Genomic DNA, 19,327 nt, shown 5'->3' on the forward strand with positions numbered 1-19,327 from the left:
AGACTAGCAAACTTGGTTTGCTAGAGATGCAGTGCCTTGGGTCAGAGGCCTGTGGCCCCTTAGAGACTAGCAAACCTGGTTTGCTAGCGATGCAGTGCCTGGTGTCAGAGGCCTGTGGCCCCTTAGAGACTAGCAAACCTGGTTTGCTAGCGATGCAGTGCCTGGTGTCAGGCCTGTGGCCCCTTAGAGACTAGCAAACCTGGTTTGCTAGAGATGCAGTGCCTGGTGTCAGGCCTGTGGCCCCTTAGAGACTAGCAAACCTGGTTTGCTAGAGATGCAGTGCCTGGTGTCAGAGACCTGTGGCCCCTTAGAGACTAGCAAACTTGGTTTGCTAGAGATGCAGTGCCTGGTGTCAGAGACATGTGGCCCCTTAGAGACTAGCAAACTTGGTTTGCTAGAGATGCAGTGCCTGGTGTCAGAGACCTGTGGCCCCTTAGAGACTAGCAAACCTGGTTTGCTAGAGGTGCAGTGCCTGGTGTCAGAGACCTGTGGCCCCTTAGAGACTAGCAAACCTGGTTTGCTAGAGATGCAGTGCCTGGTGTCAGGCCTGTGGCCCCTTAGAGACTAGCAAACTTGGTTTGCTAGAGATGCAGTGCCTGGTGTCAGAGACCTGTGGCCCCTTAGAGACTAGCAAACCTGGTTTGCTAGAGATGCAGTGCCTGGTGTCAGGCCTGTGGCCCCTTAGAGACTAGCAAACCTGGTTTGCTAGAGATGCAGTGCCTGGTGTCAGGCCTGTGGCCCCTTAGAGACTAGCAAACCTGGTTTGCTAGAGATGCAGTGCCTGGTGTCAGAGACCTGTGGCCCCTTAGAGACTAGCAAACCTGGTTTGCTAGAGATGCAGTGCCTGGTGTCAGAGATCTGTGGCCCCTTAGAGACTAGCAAACTTGGTTTGCTAGAGATGCAGTGCCTGGTGTCAGGCCTGTGGCCCCTTAGAGACTAGCAAACCTGGTTTGCTAGAGATGCAGTGCCTGGTGTCAGGCCTGTGGCCCCTTAGAGACTAGCAAACCTGTTTTGCTAGCGATGCAGTGCCTTGGGTCAGAGACCTGTGGCCCCTTAAAGACTAGCAAACTTGGTTTGCTAGAGATGCAGTGCCTGGTGTCAGAGACCTGTGGCCCCTTAGAGACTAGCAAACTTGGTTTGCTAGAGATGCAGTGCCTGGTGTCAGAGACCTGTGGCCCCTTAGAGACTAACAAACCTGGTTTGCTAGCGATGCAGTGCCTTGGGTCAGAGACCTGTGGCCCCTTAGAGACTAGCAAACCTGTTTTGCTAGCGATGCAGTGCCTTGGGTCAGAGACCTGTGGCCCCTTAAAGACTAGCAAACTTGGTTTGCTAGAGATGCAGTGCCTTGTGTCAGAGACCTGTGGCCCCTTAGAGACTAGCAAACTTGGTTTGCTAGAGATGCAGTGCCTGGTGTCAGAGACCTGTGGCCCCTTAGAGACTAACAAACCTGGTTTGCTAGCGATGCAGTGCCTTGGGTCAGAGACCTGTGGCCCCTTAGAGACTAGCAAACCTGTTTTGCTAGCGATGCAGTGCCTTGTGTCACAGGCCTGTGGCCCCTTAGAGACTAGCAAACTTGGTTTGCTAGAGATGCAGTGCCTGTGTCACAGGCCTGTGGCCCCTTAGAGACTAGCAAACTTGGTTTGCTAGAGATGCAGTGCCTTGTGTCAGAGACCTGTGGCCCCTTAGAGACTAGCAAACTTGGTTTGCTAGAGATGCAGTGCCTTGGGTCAGAGACCTGTGGCCCCTTAGAGACTAGCAAACCTGGTTTGCTAGCGATGCAGTGCCTTGGGTCAGAGACCTGTGGCCCCTTAGAGACTAGCAAACCTGGTTTGCTAGCGATGCAGTGCCTTGTGTCACAGGCCTGTGGCCCCTTAGAGACTAGCAAACTTGGTTTGCTAGCGATGCAGTGCCTTGTGTCAGAGACCTGTGGCCCCTTAGAGACTAGCAAACTTGGTTTGCTAGAGATGCAGTGCCTTGTGTCAGAGACCTGTGGCCCCTTAGAGACTAGCAAACTTGGTTTGCTAGAGATGCAGTGCCTGGTGTCAGAGACCTGTGGCCCCTTAGAGACTAGCAAACCTGGTTTGCTAGAGATGCAGTGCCTGGTGTCAGAGACCTGTGGCCCCTTAGAGACTAGCAAACCTGGTTTGCTAGCGATGCAGTGCCTTGGGTCAGAGACCTGTGGCCCCTTAGAGACTAGCAAACCTGTTTTGCTAGCGATGCAGTGCCTTGTGTCACAGGCCTGTGGCCCCTTAGAGACTAGCAAACTTGGTTTGCTAGAGATGCAGTGCCTTGTGTCAGAGACCTGTGGCCCCTTAGAGACTAGCAAACTTGGTTTGCTAGAGATGCAGTGCCTTGTGTCAGAGACCTGTGGCCCCTTAGAGACTAGCAAACTTGGTTTGCTAGAGATGCAGTGCCTGGTGTCAGAGACCTGTGGCCCCTTAGAGACTAGCAAACCTGGTTTGCTAGAGATGCAGTGCCTGGTGTCAGAGACCTGTGGCCCCTTAGAGACTAGCAAACCTGGTTTGCTAGCGATGCAGTGCCTTGGGTCAGAGACCTGTGGCCCCTTAGAGACTAGCAAACCTGTTTTGCTAGCGATGCAGTGCCTTGTGTCACAGGCCTGTGGCCCCTTAGAGACTAGCAAACTTGGTTTGCTAGAGATGCAGTGCCTTGTGTCAGAGACCTGTGGCCCCTTAGAGACTAGCAAACCTGGTTTGCTAGCGATGCAGTGCCTTCGGTCAGAGACCTGTGGCCCCTTAGAGACTAGCAAACTTGGTTTGCTAGCGATGCAGTGCCTTGGGTCAGAGGCCTGTGGCCCCTTAGAGACTAGCAAACCTGTTTGCTAGCGATGCAGTGACTTGGGTCAGAGACCTGTGGCCCCTTAGAGACTAGCAAACCTGGTTTGCTAGCGATGCAGTGCCTTGGGTCAGAGGCCTGTGGCCCCTTAGAGACTAGCAAACCTGGTTTGCTAGCGATGCAGTGCCTGGTTGTCAGAGGCCTGTGGCCCCTTAGAGACTAGCAAACCTGTTTGCTAGCGATGCAGTGCCTGGTGTCAGAGGCCTGTGCCCCTTAGAGACTAGCAAACCTGGTTTGCTAGAGATGCAGTGCCTGGTGTCAGGCCTGTGGCCCCTTAGAGACTAGCAAACCTGGTTTGCTAGAGATGCAGTGCCTGGTGTCAGAGACCTGTGGCCCCTTAGAGACTAGCAAACCTGGGTTTGCTAGAGATGCAGTGCCTGGTGTCAGAGACCTGTGGCCCCTTAGAGACTAGCAAACCTGGTTTGCTAGAGATGCAGTGCCTGGTGTCAGAGACCTGTGGCCGCTTAGAGACTAGCAAACCTGGTTTGCTAGAGATGCAGTGCCTGGTGTCAGAGACCTGTGGCCCCTTAGAGACTAGCAAACCTGGTTTGCTAGAGATGCAGTGCCTGGTGTCAGAGACCTGTGGCCCCTTAGAGACTAGCAAACCTGGTTTGCTAGAGATGCAGTGCCTGGTGTCAGAGACCTGTGGCCCCTTAGAGACTAGCAAACCTGGTTTGCTAGAGATGCAGTGCCTGGTGTCAGGCCTGTGGCCCCTTAGAGACTAGCAAACCTGGTTTGCTAGAGATGCAGTGCCTGGTGTCAGGCCTGTGGCCCCTTAGAGACTAGCAAACCTGGTTTGCTAGAGATGCAGTGCCTGTGTCAGGCCTGTGGCCCCTTAGAGACTAGCAAACCTGGTTTGCTAGAGATGCAGTGCCTGGTGTCAGGCCTGTGGCCCCTTAGAGACTAGCAAACCTGGTTTGCTAGAGATGCAGTGCCTGGTGTCAGAGACCTGTGGCCCCTTAGAGACTAGCAAACTTGGTTTGCTAGAGATGCAGTGCCTGGTGTCACAGACCTGTGGCCCCTTAATGACTAGCAAACCTGGTTTGCTAGAGATGCAGTGCCTGGTGTCACAGACCTGTGGCCCCTTAGAGACTAGCAAACCTGGTTTGCTAGAGATGCAGTGCCTTGTGTCACAGACCTGTGGCCCCTTAGAGACTAGCAAACCTGGTTTGCTAGAGATGCAGTGCCTGGTGTCAGAGGCCTGTGGCCCCTTAGAGACTAGCAAACCTGGTTTGCTAGAGATGCAGTGCCTGGTGTCAGAGGCCTGTGGCCCCTTAGAGACTAGCAAACCTGGTTTGCTAGAGATGTCAGTGCCTGGTGTCACAGGCCCCTGTGGCCCCTTAGAGACTAGCAAACCTGGTTTGCTAGAGATGCAGTGCCTGGTGTCACAGACCTGTGGCCCCTTAGAGACTAGCAAACCTGGTTTGGTAGAGATGCAGTGCCTGGTGTCAGGCCCCTGTGGCCCCTTAGAGACTAGCAAACCTGGTTTGCTAGAGATGCAGTGCCTGGTGTCACAGGCCCCTGTGGCCCCTTAGAGACTAGCAAACCTGGTTTGCTAGAGATGCAGTGCCTGGTGTCACAGGCCCCTGTGGCCCCTTAGAGACTAGCAAACCTGGTTTGCTAGAGATGCAGTGCCTGGTGTCAGAGACCTGTGGCCCCTTAGAGACTAGCAAACCTGGTTTGCTAGAGATGCAGTGCCTGGTGTCAGAGGCCTGTGGCCCCTTAGAGACTAGCAAACCTGGTTTGCTAGCGATGCAGTGCCTTGGGTCAGAGACCTGTGGCCCCTTAGAGACTAGCAAACTTGGTTTGCTAGAGATGCAGTGCCTGGTGTCAGAGACCTGTGGCCCCTTAGAGACTAGCAAACCTGGTTTGCTAGAGATGCAGTGCCTGGTGTCAGAGACCTGTGGCCCCTTAGAGACTAGCAAACTTGGTTTGCTAGAGATGCAGTGCTGGTGTCAGAGACCTGTGGCCCCTTAGAGACTAACAAACCTGGTTTGCTAGCGATTGCAGTGCCTTGTGTCACAGGCCTGTGGCCCTTAGAGACTAGCAAACTTGTTTTGCTAGCGATGCAGTGCCTTGTGTCACAGGCCTGTGGCCCCTTAGAGACTAGCAAACTTGGTTTGCTAGAGATGCAGTGCCTTGGGTCAGAGACCTGTGGCCCCTTAGAGACTAGCAAACCTGGTTTGCTAGCGATGCAGTGCCTTGGGTCAGAGACCTGTGGCCCCTTAGAGACTAGCAAACCTGGTTTGCTAGCGATGCAGTGCCTTGGGTCAGAGACCTGTGGCCCCTTAGAGACTAGCAAACCTGGTTTGCTAGCGATGCAGTGCCTTGTGTCACAGGCCTGTGGCCCCTTAGAGACTAGCAAACCTGGTTTGCTAGCGATGCAGTGCCTTGTGTCACAGGCCTGTGGCCCCTTAGAGACTAGCAAACTTGGTTTGCTAGCGATGCAGTGCCTTGTGTCACAGGCCTGTGGCCCCTTAGAGACTAGCAAACTTGGTTTGCTAGCGATGCAGTGCCTTGTGTCAGAGCCTGTGGCCCCTTAGAGACTAGCAAACCTGGTTTGCTAGAGATGCAGTGCCTGGTGTCAGAGACCTGTGGCCCCTTAGAGACTAGCAAACCTGGTTTGCTAGCGATGCAGTGCCTTGGGTCACAGGCCTGTGGCCCCTCAGAGACTAGCAAACCTGGTTTGCTAGCGATGCAGTGCCTTGGGTCACAGGCCTGTGGCCCCTCAGAGACTAGCAAACCTGGTTTGCTAGCGATTGCAGTGCCTTGGGTCACAGGCCTGTGGCCCCTCAGAGACTAGCAAACCTGGTTTCTAAGCGATGCAGTGCCTGGTGTCACAGGCCTGTGGCCCCTCAGAGACTAGCAAACCTGGTTTCCTAGCGATGCAGTGCTGGTGTCACAGGCCTGTGGCCCCTCAGAGACTAGCAAACCTGGTTTGCTAGCGATGCAGTGCCTGGTGTCACAGGCCTGTGGCCCCTCAGAGACTAGCAAACCTGGTGTGCTAGCGATGCAGTGCCTGGTGTCACAGGCCTGTGGCCCCTCAGAGACTAGCAAGCCTGGTGTGCTAGCGATGCAGTGCCTGGTGTCACAGGCCTGTGGCCCCTCAGAGACTAGCAAGCCTGGTGTGCTAGCGATGCAGTGCCTGGTGTCACAGGCCTGTGGCCCCTCAGAGACTAGCAAGCCTGGTGTGCTAGCGATGCAGTGCCTGGTGTCACAGGCCTGTGGCCCCTCAGAGACTAGCAAGCCTGGTGTGCTAGCGATGCAGTGCCTGGTGTCACAGGCCTGTGGCCCCTCAGAGACTAGCAAGCCTGGTGTGCTAGCGATGCAGTGCCTGGTGTCACAGGCCTGTGGCCCCTCAGAGACTAGCAAGCCTGGTGTGCTAGCGATGCAGTGCCTGGTGTCACAGGCCTGTGGCCCCTCAGAGACTAGCAAGCCTGGTGTGCTAGCGATGCAGTGCCTGGTGTCACAGGCCTGTGGCCCCTCAGAGACTAGCAAGCCTGGTGTGCTAGCGATGCAGTGCCTGGTGTCACAGGCCTGTGGCCCCTCAGAGACTAGCAAGCCTGGTGTGCTAGCGATGCAGTGCCTGGTGTCACAGGCCTGTGGCCCCTCAGAGACTAGCAAGCCTGGTGTGCTAGCGATGCAGTGCCTGGTGTCACAGGCCTGTGGCCCCTCAGAGACTCGCAAGCCTGGTGTGCTAGCGATGCAGTGCCTGGTGTCAGAGACATGTGGCCCCTTAGAGACTAGCAAACTTGGTTTGCTAGAGATGCAGTGCCTGGTGTCAGAGACCTGTGGCCCCTTAGAGACTAGCAAACCTGGTTTGCTAGAGGTGCAGTGCCTGGTGTCAGAGACCTGTGGCCCCTTAGAGACTAGCAAACCTGGTTTGCTAGAGATGCAGTGCCTGGTGTCAGGCCTGTGGCCCCTTAGAGACTAGCAAACTTGGTTTGCTAGCGATGCAGTGCCTTGTGTCAGGCCTGTGGCCCCTTAGAGACTAGCAAACCTGGTTTGCTAGAGATGCAGTGCCTGGTGTCAGAGGCCTGTGGCCCCTTAGAGACTAGCAAACCTGGTTTGCTAGAGATGCAGTGCCTGGTGTCACAGGCCCCTGTGGCCCCTTAGAGACTAGCAAACCTGGTTTGCTAGAGATGCAGTGCCTGGTGTCAGAGACCTGTGGCCCCTTAGAGACTAGCAAACCTGGTTTGCTAGAGATGCAGTGCCTGGTGTCAGAGGCCTGTGGCCCCTTAGAGACTAGCAAACCTGGTTTGCTAGCGATGCAGTGCCTTGGGTCAGAGACCTGTGGCCCCTTAGAGACTAGCAAACTTGGTTTGCTAGAGATGCAGTGCCTGGTGTCAGAGACCTGTGGCCCCTTAGAGACTAGCAAACCTGGTTTGCTAGAGATGCAGTGCCTGGTGTCAGAGACCTGTGGCCCCTTAGAGACTAGCAAACTTGGTTTGCTAGAGATGCAGTGCCTGGTGTCAGAGACCTGTGGCCCCTTAGAGACTAACAAACCTGGTTTGCTAGCGATGCAGTGCCTTGTGTCACAGGCCTGTGGCCCCTTAGAGACTAGCAAACTTGTTTTGCTAGCGATGCAGTGCCTTGTGTCACAGGCCTGTGGCCCCTTAGAGACTAGCAAACTTGGTTTGCTAGAGATGCAGTGCCTTGGGTCAGAGACCTGTGGCCCCTTAGAGACTAGCAAACCTGGTTTGCTAGCGATGCAGTGCCTTGGGTCAGAGACCTGTGGCCCCTTAGAGACTAGCAAACCTGGTTTGCTAGCGATGCAGTGCCTTGGGTCAGAGACCTGTGGCCCCTTAGAGACTAGCAAACCTGGTTTGCTAGCGATGCAGTGCCTTGTGTCACAGGCCTGTGGCCCCTTAGAGACTAGCAAACCTGGTTTGCTAGCGATGCAGTGCCTTGTGTCACAGGCCTGTGGCCCCTTAGAGACTAGCAAACTTGGTTTGCTAGCGATGCAGTGCCTTGTGTCACAGGCCTGTGGCCCCTTAGAGACTAGCAAACTTGGTTTGCTAGCGATGCAGTGCCTTGTGTCAGAGACCTGTGGCCCCTTAGAGACTAGCAAACCTGGTTTGCTAGAGATGCAGTGCCTGGTGTCAGAGACCTGTGGCCCCTTAGAGACTAGCAAACCTGGTTTGCTAGCGATGCAGTGCCTTGGGTCAGAGACCTGTGGCCCCTTAGAGACTAGCAAACCTGGTTTGCTAGCGATGCAGTGCCTTGGGTCACAGGCCTGTGGCCCCTCAGAGACTAGCAAACCTGGTTTGCTAGCGATGCAGTGCCTTGGGTCACAGGCCTGTGGCCCCTCAGAGACTAGCAAACCTGGTTTCCTAGCGATGCAGTGCCTGGTGTCACAGGCCTGTGGCCCCTCAGAGACTAGCAAACCTGGTTTCCTAGCGATGCAGTGCCTGGTGTCACAGGCCTGTGGCCCCTCAGAGACTAGCAAACCTGTTTTGCTAGCGATGCAGTGCCTGGTGTCACAGGCCTGTGGCCCCTCAGAGACTAGCAAACCTGGTGTGCTAGCGATGCAGTGCCTGGTGTCACAGGCCTGTGGCCCCTCAGAGACTAGCAAGCCTGGTGTGCTAGCGATGCAGTGCCTGGTGTCACAGGCCTGTGGCCCCTCAGAGACTAGCAAGCCTGGTGTGCTAGCGATGCAGTGCCTGGTGTCACAGGCCTGTGGCCCCTCAGAGACTAGCAAGCCTGGTGTGCTAGCGATGCAGTGCCTGGTGTCACAGGCCTGTGGCCCCTCAGAGACTAGCAAGCCTGGTGTGCTAGCGATGCAGTGCCTGGTGTCACAGGCCTGTGGCCCCTCAGAGACTAGCAAGCCTGGTGTGCTAGCGATGCAGTGCCTGGTGTCACAGGCCTGTGGCCCCTCAGAGACTAGCAAGCCTGGTGTGCTAGCGATGCAGTGCCTGGTGTCACAGGCCTGTGGCCCCTCAGAGACTAGCAAGCCTGGTGTGCTAGCGATGCAGTGCCTGGTGTCACAGGCCTGTGGCCCCTCAGAGACTAGCAAGCCTGGTGTGCTAGCGATGCAGTGCCTGGTGTCACAGGCCTGTGGCCCCTCAGAGACTAGCAAGCCTGGTGTGCTAGCGATGCAGTGCCTGGTGTCACAGGCCTGTGGCCCCTCAGAGACTAGCAAGCCTGGTGTGCTAGCGATGCAGTGCCTGGTGTCACAGGCCTGTGGCCCCTCAGAGACTCGCAAGCCTGGTGTGCTAGCGATGCAGTGCCTGGTGTCAGAGACATGTGGCCCCTTAGAGACTAGCAAACTTGGTTTGCTAGAGATGCAGTGCCTGGTGTCAGAGACCTGTGGCCCCTTAGAGACTAGCAAACCTGGTTTGCTAGAGGTGCAGTGCCTGGTGTCAGAGACCTGTGGCCCCTTAGAGACTAGCAAACCTGGTTTGCTAGAGATGCAGTGCCTGGTGTCAGGCCTGTGGCCCCTTAGAGACTAGCAAACTTGGTTTGCTAGCGATGCAGTGCCTTGTGTCAGGCCTGTGGCCCCTTAGAGACTAGCAAACCTGGTTTGCTAGAGATGCAGTGCCTGGTGTCAGAGACCTGTGGCCCCTTAGAGACTAGCAAACCTGGTTTGCTAGAGATGCAGTGCCTGGTGTCAGGCCTGTGGCCCCTTAGAGACTAGCAAACTTGGTTTGCTAGAGATGCAGTGCCTGGTGTCAGAGACCTGTGGCCCCTTAGAGACTAGCAAACCTGGTTTGCTAGAGATGCAGTGCCTGGTGTCAGAGACCTGTGGCCCCTTAGAGACTAGCAAACTTGGTTTGCTAGAGATGCAGTGCCTGGTGTCAGGCCTGTGGCCCCTTAGAGACTAGCAAACCTGGTTTGCTAGAGATGCAGTGCCTGGTGTCAGGCCTGTGGCCCCTTAGAGACTAGCAAACCTGTTTTGCTAGCGATGCAGTGCCTTGGGTCAGAGACCTGTGGCCCCTTAAAGACTAGCAAACTTGGTTTGCTAGAGATGCAGTGCCTGGTGTCAGAGACCTGTGGCCCCTTAGAGACTAGCAAACTTGGTTTGCTAGAGATGCAGTGCCTGGTGTCAGAGACCTGTGGCCCCTTAGAGACTAACAAACCTGGTTTGCTAGCGATGCAGTGCCTTGGGTCAGAGACCTGTGGCCCCTTAGAGACTAGCAAACCTGTTTTGCTAGCGATGCAGTGCCTTGGGTCAGAGACCTGTGGCCCCTTAAAGACTAGCAAACTTGGTTTGCTAGAGATGCAGTGCCTTGTGTCAGAGACCTGTGGCCCCTTAGAGACTAGCAAACTTGGTTTGCTAGAGATGCAGTGCCTGGTGTCAGAGACCTGTGGCCCCTTAGAGACTAACAAACCTGGTTTGCTAGCGATGCAGTGCCTTGGGTCAGAGACCTGTGGCCCCTTAGAGACTAGCAAACCTGTTTTGCTAGCGATGCAGTGCCTTGTGTCACAGGCCTGTGGCCCCTTAGAGACTAGCAAACTTGGTTTGCTAGAGATGCAGTGCCTTGTGTCACAGGCCTGTGGCCCCTTAGAGACTAGCAAACTTGGTTTGCTAGAGATGCAGTGCCTTGTGTCAGAGACCTGTGGCCCCTTAGAGACTAGCAAACTTGGTTTGCTAGAGATGCAGTGCCTGGTGTCAGAGACCTGTGGCCCCTTAGAGACTAGCAAACCTGGTTTGCTAGAGATGCAGTGCCTGGTGTCAGAGACCTGTGGCCCCTTAGAGACTAGCAAACCTGGTTTGCTAGCGATGCAGTGCCTTGGGTCAGAGACCTGTGGCCCCTTAGAGACTAGCAAACCTGTTTTGCTAGCGATGCAGTGCCTTGTGTCACAGGCCTGTGGCCCCTTAGAGACTAGCAAACTTGGTTTGCTAGAGATGCAAGTGCCTTGTGTCAGAGACCTGTGGCCCCTTAGAGACTAGCAAACCTGGTTTGCTAGCGATGCAGTGCCTTGGGTCAGAGACCTGTGGCCCCTTAGAGACTAGCAAACTTGGTTTGCTAGCGATGCAGTGCCTTGGGTCAGAGGCCTGTGGCCCCTTAGAGACTAGCAAACTTGGTTTGCTAGCGATGCAGTGACTTGGGTCAGAGACCCTGTGGCCCCTTAGAGACTAGCAAACTTGGTTTGCTAGAGATGCAGTGCCTGGGGTCAGAGGCCTGTGGCCCCTTAGAGACTAGCAAACCTGGTTTGCTAGCGATGCAGTGCCTGGTGTCAGAGGCCTGTGGCCCCTTATAGACTAGCAAACCTTGTTTGCTAGCGATGCAGTGCCTGGTGTCAGGCCTGTGGCCCCTTAGAGACTAGCAAACCTGGTTTGCTAGAGATGCAGTGCCTGGTGTCAGGCCTGTGGGCCCCTTAGAGACTAGCAAACCTGGTTTGCTAGAGATGCAGTGCCTGGTGTCAGAGACCTTGGCCCCTTAGAGACTAGCAAACTTGGTTTGCTAGAGATGCAGTGCCTGGTGTCAGAGACATGTGGCCCCTTAGAGACTAGCAAACTTGGTTTGCTAGAGATGCAGTGCCTGGTGTCAGAGACCTGTGGCCCCTTAGAGACTAGCAAACCTGGTTTGCTAGAGGTGCAGTGCCTGGTGTCAGAGACCTGTGGCCCCTTAGAGACTAGCAAACCCGGTTTGCTAGAGATGCAGTGCCTGGTGTCAGGCCTGTGGCCCCTTAGAGACTAGCAAACTTGGTTTGCTAGAGATGCAGTGCCTGGTGTCAGAGACCTGTGGCCCCTTAGAGACTAGCAAACCTGGTTTGCTAGAGATGCAGTGCCTGGTGTCAGGCCTGTGGCCCCTTAGAGACTAGCAAACCTGGTTTGCTAGAGATGCAGTGCCTGGTGTCAGGCCTGTGGCCCCTTAGAGACTAGCAAACCTGGTTTGCTAGAGATGCAGTGCCTGGTGTCAGAGACCTGTGGCCCCTTAGAGACTAGCAAACCTGGTTTGCTAGAGATGCAGTGCCTGGTGTCAGAGATCTGTGGCCCCTTAGAGACTAGCAAACTTGGTTTGCTAGAGATGCAGTGCCTGGTGTCAGGCCTGTGGCCCCTTAGAGACTAGCAAACCTGGTTTGCTAGAGATGCAGTGCCTGGTGTCAGGCCTGTGGCCCCTTAGAGACTAGCAAACCTGTTTTGCTAGCGATGCAGTGCCTTGGGTCAGAGACCTGTGGCCCCTTAAAGACTAGCAAACTTGGTTTGCTAGAGATGCAGTGCCTGGTGTCAGAGACCTGTGGCCCCTTAGAGACTAGCAAACTTGGTTTGCTAGAGATGCAGTGCCTGGTGTCAGAGACCTGTGGCCCCTTAGAGACTAACAAACCTGGTTTGCTAGCGATGCAGTGCCTTGGTCAGAGACCTGTGGCCCCTTAGAGACTAGCAAACCTGTTTTGCTAGCGATGCAGTGCCTTGGGTCAGAGACCTGTGGCCCCTTAAAGACTAGCAAACTTGGTTTGCTAGAGATGCAGTGCCTTGTGTCAGAGACCTGTGGCCCCTGAGAGACTAGCAAACTTGGTTTGCTAGAGATGCAGTGCCTGGTGTCAGAGACCTGTGGCCCCTTAGAGACTAACAAACCTGGTTTGCTAGCGATGCAGTGCCTTGGGTCAGAGACCTGTGGCCCCTTAGAGACTAGCAAACCTGTTTTGCTAGCGATGCAGTGCCTTGTGTCACAGGCCTGTGGCCCCTTAGAGACTAGCAAACTTGGTTTGCTAGAGATGCAGTGCCTTGTGTCACAGGCCTGTGGCCCCTTAGAGACTAGCAAACTTGGTTTGCTAGAGATGCAGTGCCTTGTGTCAGAGACCTGTGGCCCCTTAGAGACTAGCAAACTTGGTTTGCTAGAGATGCAGTGCCTTGGGTCAGAGACCTGTGGCCCCTTAGAGACTAGCAAACCTGGTTTGCTAGCGATGCAGTGCCTTGGGTCAGAGACCTGTGGCCCCTTAGAGACTAGCAAACCTGGTTTGCTAGCGATGCAGTGCCTTGTGTCACAGGCCTGTGGCCCCTTAGAGACTAGCAAACTTGGTTTGCTAGCGATGCAGTGCCTTGTGTCAGAGGCCTGTGGCCCCTTAGAGACTAGCAAACTTGGTTTGCTAGAGATGCAGTGCCTTGTGTCAGAGACCTGTGGCCCCTTAGAGACTAGCAAACTTGGTTTGCTAGAGATGCAGTGCCTGGTGTCAGAGACCTGTGGCCCCTTAGAGACTAGCAAACCTGGTTTGCTAGAGATGCAGTGCCTGGTGTCAGAGACCTGTGGCCCCTTAGAGACTAGCAAACCTGGTTTGCTAGCGATGCAGTGCCTTGGGTCAGAGACCTGTGGCCCCTTAGAGACTAGCAAACCTGGTTTGCTAGCGATGCAGTGCCTTGTGTCACAGGCCTGTGGCCCCTTAGAGACTAGCAAACTTGGTTTGCTAGAGATGCAGTGCCTTGTGTCAGAGACCTGTGGCCCCTTAGAGACTAGCAAACTTGGTTTGCTAGAGATGCAGTGCCTTGTGTCAGAGACCTGTGGCCCCTTAGAGACTAGCAAACTTGGTTTGCTAGAGATGCAGTGCCTGGTGTCAGAGACCTGTGGCCCCTTAGAGACTAGCAAACTTGGTTTGCTAGAGATGCAGTGCCTGGTGTCAGAGACCTGTGGCCCCTTAGAGACTAGCAAACCTGGTTTGCTAGAGATGCAGTGCCTGGTGTCAGAGACCTGTGGCCCCCTTAGAGACTAGCAAACCTGGTTTGCTAGCGATGCAGTGCCTTGGGTCAGAGACCTGTGGCCCCTTAGAGACTAGCAAACCTGTTTTGCTAGCGATGCAGTGCCTTGTGTCAGAGACCTGTGGCCCCTTAGAGACTAGCAAACTTGGTTTGCTAGAGATGCAGTGCCTGGGTGTCAGAGACCTGTGGCCCCTTAGAGACTAGCAAACTTGTTTGCTAGCGATGCAGTGCCTTGTGTCACAGGCCTGTGGCCCCTTAGAGACTAGCAAACTTGGTTTGCTAGAGATGCAGTGCCTTGGGTCAGAGACCTGTGGCCCCTTAGAGACTAGCAAACCTGGTTTGCTAGCGATGCAGTGCCTTGGGTCAGAGACCTGTGGCCCCTTAGAGACTAGCAAACCTGGTTTGCTAGCGATGCAGTGCCTTGGGTCAGAGACCTGTGGCCCCTTAGAGACTAGCAAACCTGGTTTGCTAGCGATGCAGTGCCTTGTGTCACAGGCCTGTGGCCCCTTACAGACTAGCAAACCTGGTTTGCTAGCGATGCAGTGCCTTGTGTCACAGGCCTGTGGCCCCTTAGAGACTAGCAAACTTGGTTTGCTAGCGATGCAGTGCCTTGTGTCACAGGCCTGTGGCCCCTTAGAGACTAGCAAACTTGGTTTGCTAGCGATGCAGTGCCTTGTGTCAGAGACCTGTGGCCCCTTAGAGACTAGCAAACCTGGTTTGCTAGAGATGCAGTGCCTGGTGTCAGAGACCTGTGGCCCCTTAGAGACTAGCAAACCTGGTTTGCTAGCGATGCAGTGCCTTGGGTCAGAGACCTGTGGCCCCTTAGAGACTAGCAAACCTGGTTTGCTAGCGATGCAGTGCCTTGGGTCACAGGCCTGTGGCCCCTCAGAGACTAGCAAACCTGGTTTGCTAGCGATGCAGTGCCTTGGGTCACAGGCCTGTGGCCCCTCAGAGACTAGCAAACCTGGTTTCCTAGCGATGCAGTGCCTGGTGTCACAGGCCTGTGGCCCCTCAGAGACTAGCAAACCTGGTTTCCTAGCGATGCAGTGCCTGGTGTCACAGGCCTGTGGCCCCTCAGAGACTAGCAAACCTGGTTTGCTAGCGATGCAGTGCCTGGTGTCACAGGCCTGTGGCCCCTCAGAGACTAGCAAACCTGGTGTGCTAGCGATGCAGTGCCTGGTGTCACAGGCCTGTGGCCCCTCAGAGACTAGCAAGCCTGGTGTGCTAGCGATGCAGTGCCTGGTGTCACAGGCCTGTGGCCCCTCAGAGACTAGCAAGCCTGGTGTGCTAGCGATGCAGTGCCTGGTGTCACAGGCCTGTGGCCCCTCAGAGACTAGCAAGCCTGGTGTGCTAGCGATGCAGTGCCTGGTGTCACAGGCCTGTGGCCCCTCAGAGACTAGCAAGCCTGGTGTGCTAGCGATGCAGTGCCTGGTGTCACAGGCCTGTGGCCCCTCAGAGACTAGCAAGCCTGGTGTGCTAGCGATGCAGTGCCTGGTGTCACAGGCCTGTGGCCCCTCAGAGACTAGCAAGCCTGGTGTGCTAGCGATGCAGTGCCTGGTGTCACAGGCCTGTGGCCCCTCAGAGACTAGGAAGCCTGGTGTGCTAGCGATGCAGTGCCTGGTGTCACAGGCCTGTGGCCCCTCAGAGACTAGCAAGCCTGGTGTGCTAGCGATGCAGTGCCTGGTGTCACAGGCCTGTGGCCCCTCAGAGACTAGCAAGCCTGGTGTGCTAGCGATGCAGTGCCTGGTGTCACAGGCCTGTGGCCCCTCAGAGACTAGCAAGCCTGGTGTGCTAGCGATGCAGTGCCTGGTGTCACAGGCCTGTGGCCCCTCAGAGACTCGCAAGCCTGGTGTGCTAGCGATGCAGTGCCTGGTGTCAGAGACATGTGGCCCCTTAGAGACTAGCAAACTTGGTTTGCTAGAGATGCAGTGCCTGGTGTCAGAGACCTGTGGCCCCTTAGAGACTAGCAAACCTGGTTTGCTAGAGGTGCAGTGCCTGGTGTCAGAGACCTGTGGCCCCTTAGAGACTAGCAAACCTGGTTTGCTAGAGATGCAGTGCCTGGTGTCAGGCCTGTGGCCCCTTAGAGACTAGCAAACTTGGTTTGCTAGCGATGCAGTGCCTTGTGTCAGGCCTGTGGCCCCTTAGAGACTAGCAAACCTGGTTTGCTAGAGATGCAGTGCCTGGTGTCAGAGACCTGTGGCCCCTTAGAGACTAGCAAACCTGGTTTGCTAGAGATGCAGTGCCTGGTGTCAGGCCTGTGGCCCCTTAGAGACTAGCAAACTTGGTTTGCTAGAGATGCAGTGCCTGGTGTCAGAGACCTGTGGCCCCTTAGAGACTAGCAAACCTGGTTTGCTAGAGATGCAGTGCCTGGTGTCAGAGACCTGTGGCCCCTTAGAGACTAGCAAACTTGGTTTGCTAGAGATGCAGTGCCTGGTGTCAGGCCTGTGGCCCCTTAGAGACTAGCAAACCTGGTTTGCTAGAGATGCAGTGCCTGGTGTCAGGCCTGTGGCCCCCTTAGAGACTAGCAAACCTGTTTTGCTAGCGATGCAGTGCCTTGGGTCAGAGACCTGTGGCCCCTTAAAGACTAGCAAACTTGGTTTGCTAGAGATGCAGTGCCTGGTGTCAGAGACCTGTGGCCCCTTAGAGACTAGCAAACTTGGTTTGCTAGAGATGCAGTGCCTGGTGTCAGAGACCTGTGGCCCCTTAGAGACTAACAAACCTGGTTTGCTAGCGATGCAGTGCCTTGGGTCAGAGACCTGTGGCCCCTTAGAGACTAGCAAACCTGTTTTGCTAGCGATGCAGTGCCTTGGGTCAGAGACCTGTGGCCCCTTAAAGACTAGCAAACTTGGTTTGCTAGAGATGCAGTGCCTTGTGTCAGAGACCTGTGGCCCCTTAGAGACTAGCAAACTTGGTTTGCTAGAGATGCAGTGCCTGGTGTCAGAGACCTGTGGCCCCTTAGAGACTAACAAACCTGGTTTGCTAGCGATGCAGTGCCTTGGGTCAGAGACCTGTGGCCCCTTAGAGACTAGCAAACCTGTTTTGCTAGCGATGCAGTGCCTTGTGTCACAGGCCTGTGGCCCCTTAGAGACTAGCAAACTTGGTTTGCTAGAGATGCAGTGCCTTGTGTCACAGGCCTGTGGCCCCTTAGAGACTAGCAAACTTGGTTTGCTAGAGATGCAGTGCCTTGTGTCAGAGACCTGTGGCCCCTTAGAGACTAGCAAACTTGGTTTGCTAGAGATGCAGTGCCTTGGGTCAGAGACCTGTGGCCCCTTAGAGACTAGCAAACCTGGTTTGCTAGCGATGCAGTGCCTTGGGTCAGAGACCTGTGGCCCCTTAGAGACTAGCAAACCTGGTTTGCTAGCGATGCAGTGCCTTGTGTCACAGGCCTGTGGCCCCTTAGAGACTAGCAAACTTGGTTTGCTAGAGATGCAGTGCCTGGTGTCAGAGACCTGTGGCCCCTTAGAGACTAGCAAACTTGGTTTGCTAGAGATGCAGTGCCTTGGGTCAGAGACCTGTGGCCCCTTAGAGACTAGCAAACCTGGTTTGCTAGCGATGCAGTGCCTTGGGTCAGAGACCTGTGGCCCCTTAGAGACTAGCAAACCTGGTTTGCTAGCGATGCAGTGCCTTGTGTCACAGGCCTGTGGCCCCTTAGAGACTAGCAAACTTGGTTTGCTAGAGATGCAGTGCCTGGTGTCAGAGACCTGTGGCCCCTTAGAGACTAGCAAACTTGGTTTGCTAGAGATGCAGTGCCTGGTGTCAGAGACCTGTGGCCCCTTAGAGACTAGCAAACCTGGTTTGCTAGAGATGCAGTGCCTGGTGTCAGAGACCTGTGGCCCCTTAGAGACTAGCAAACCTGGTTTGCTAGCGATGCAGTGCCTTGGGTCAGAGACCTGTGGCCCCTTAGAGACTAGCAAACCTGGTTTGCTAGCGATGCAGTGCCTTGGGTCAGAGACCTGTGGCCCCTCAGAGACTAGCAAACCTGGTTTGCTAGCGATGCAGTGCCTTGGGTCACAGGCCTGTGGCCCCTCAGAGACTAGCAAACCTGGTTTGCTAGCGATGCAGTGCCTTGGGTCACAGGCCTGTGGCCCCTTAGAGACTAGCAAACCTGGTTTCCTAGCGATGCAGTGCCTGGTGTCACAGGCCTGTGGCCCCTCAGAGACTAGCAAGCCTGGTGTGCTAGCGATGCAGTGCCTGGTGTCACAGGCCTGTGGCCCCTCAGAGACTAGCAAGCCTGGTGTGCTAGCGATGCAGTGCCTGGTGTCACAGGCCTGTGGCCCCTCAGAGACTAGCAAGCCTGGTGTGCTAGCGATGCAGTGCCTGGTGTCACAGGCCTGTGGCCCCTCAGAGACTAGCAAGCCTGGTGTGCTAGCGATGCAGTGCCTGGTGTCACAGGCCTGTGGCCCCTCAGAGACTAGCAAGCCTGGTGTGCTAGCGATGCAGTGCCTGGTGTCACAGGCCTGTGGCCCCTCAGAGACTAGCAAGCCTGGTGTGCTAGCGATGCAGTGCCTGGTGTCACAGGCCTGTGGCCCCTCAGAGACTAGCAAGCCTGGTGTGCTAGCGATGCAGTGCCTGGTGTCACAGGCCTGTGGCCCCTCAGAGACTAGCAAGCCTGGTGTGCTAGCGATGCAGTGCCTGGTGTCACAGGCCTGTGGCCCCTCAGAGACTAGCAAGCCTGGTGTGCTAGCGATGCAGTGCCTGGTGTCACAGGCCTGTGGCCCCTCAGAGACTAGGAAGCCTGGTGTGCTAGCGATGCAGTGCCTGGTGTCACAGGCCTGTGGCCCCTCAGAGACTAGCAAGCCTGGTGTGCTAGCGATGCAGTGCCTGGTGTCACAGGCCTGTGGCCCCTCAGAGACTAGCAAGCCTGGTGTGCTAGCGATGCAGTGCCTGGTGTCACAGGCCTGTGGCCCCTCAGAGACTAGCAAGCCTGGTGTGCTAGCGATGCAGTGCCTGGTGTCACAGGCCTGTGGCCCCTCAGAGACTCGCAAGCCTGGTGTGCTAGCGATGCAGTGCCTGGTGTCAGAGACATGTGGCCCCTTAGAGACTAGCAAACTTGGTTTGCTAGAGATGCAGTGCCTGGTGTCAGAGACCTGTGGCCCCTTAGAGACTAGCAAACCTGGTTTGCTAGAGGTGCAGTGCCTGGTGTCAGAGACCTGTGGCCCCTTAGAGACTAGCAAACCTGGTTTGCTAGAGATGCAGTGCCTGGTGTCAGGCCTGTGGCCCCTTAGAGACTAGCAAACTTGGTTTGCTAGCGATGCAGTGCCTTGTGTCAGGCCTGTGGCCCCTTAGAGACTAGCAAACCTGGTTTGCTAGAGATGCAGTGCCTGGTGTCAGAGACCTGTGGCCCCTTAGAGACTAGCAAACCTGGTTTGCTAGAGATGCAGTGCCTGGTGTCAGGCCTGTGGCCCCTTAGAGACTAGCAAACTTGGTTTGCTAGAGATGCAGTGCCTGGTGTCAGAGACCTGTGGCCCCTTAGAGACTAGCAAACCTGGTTTGCTAGAGATGCAGTGCCTGGTGTCAGAGACCTGTGGCCCCTTAGAGACTAGCAAACTTGGTTTGCTAGAGATGCAGTGCCTGGTGTCAGGCCTGTGGCCCCTTAGAGACTAGCAAACCTGGTTTGCTAGAGATGCAGTGCCTGGTGTCAGGCCTGTGGCCCCCTTAGAGACTAGCAAACCTGTTTTGCTAGCGATGCAGTGCCTTGGGTCAGAGACCTGTGGCCCCTTAAAGACTAGCAAACTTGGTTTGCTAGAGATGCAGTGCCTGGTGTCAGAGACCTGTGGCCCCTTAGAGACTAGCAAACTTGGTTTGCTAGAGATGCAGTGCCTGGTGTCAGAGACC

The sequence above is a fragment of the Chrysemys picta genome, unplaced genomic scaffold (assembly GCF_011386835.1).
Source record: "Chrysemys picta bellii isolate R12L10 unplaced genomic scaffold, ASM1138683v2 scaf4, whole genome shotgun sequence".
In the NCBI taxonomy this organism is placed as follows: Eukaryota; Metazoa; Chordata; order Testudines; family Emydidae; genus Chrysemys; species Chrysemys picta.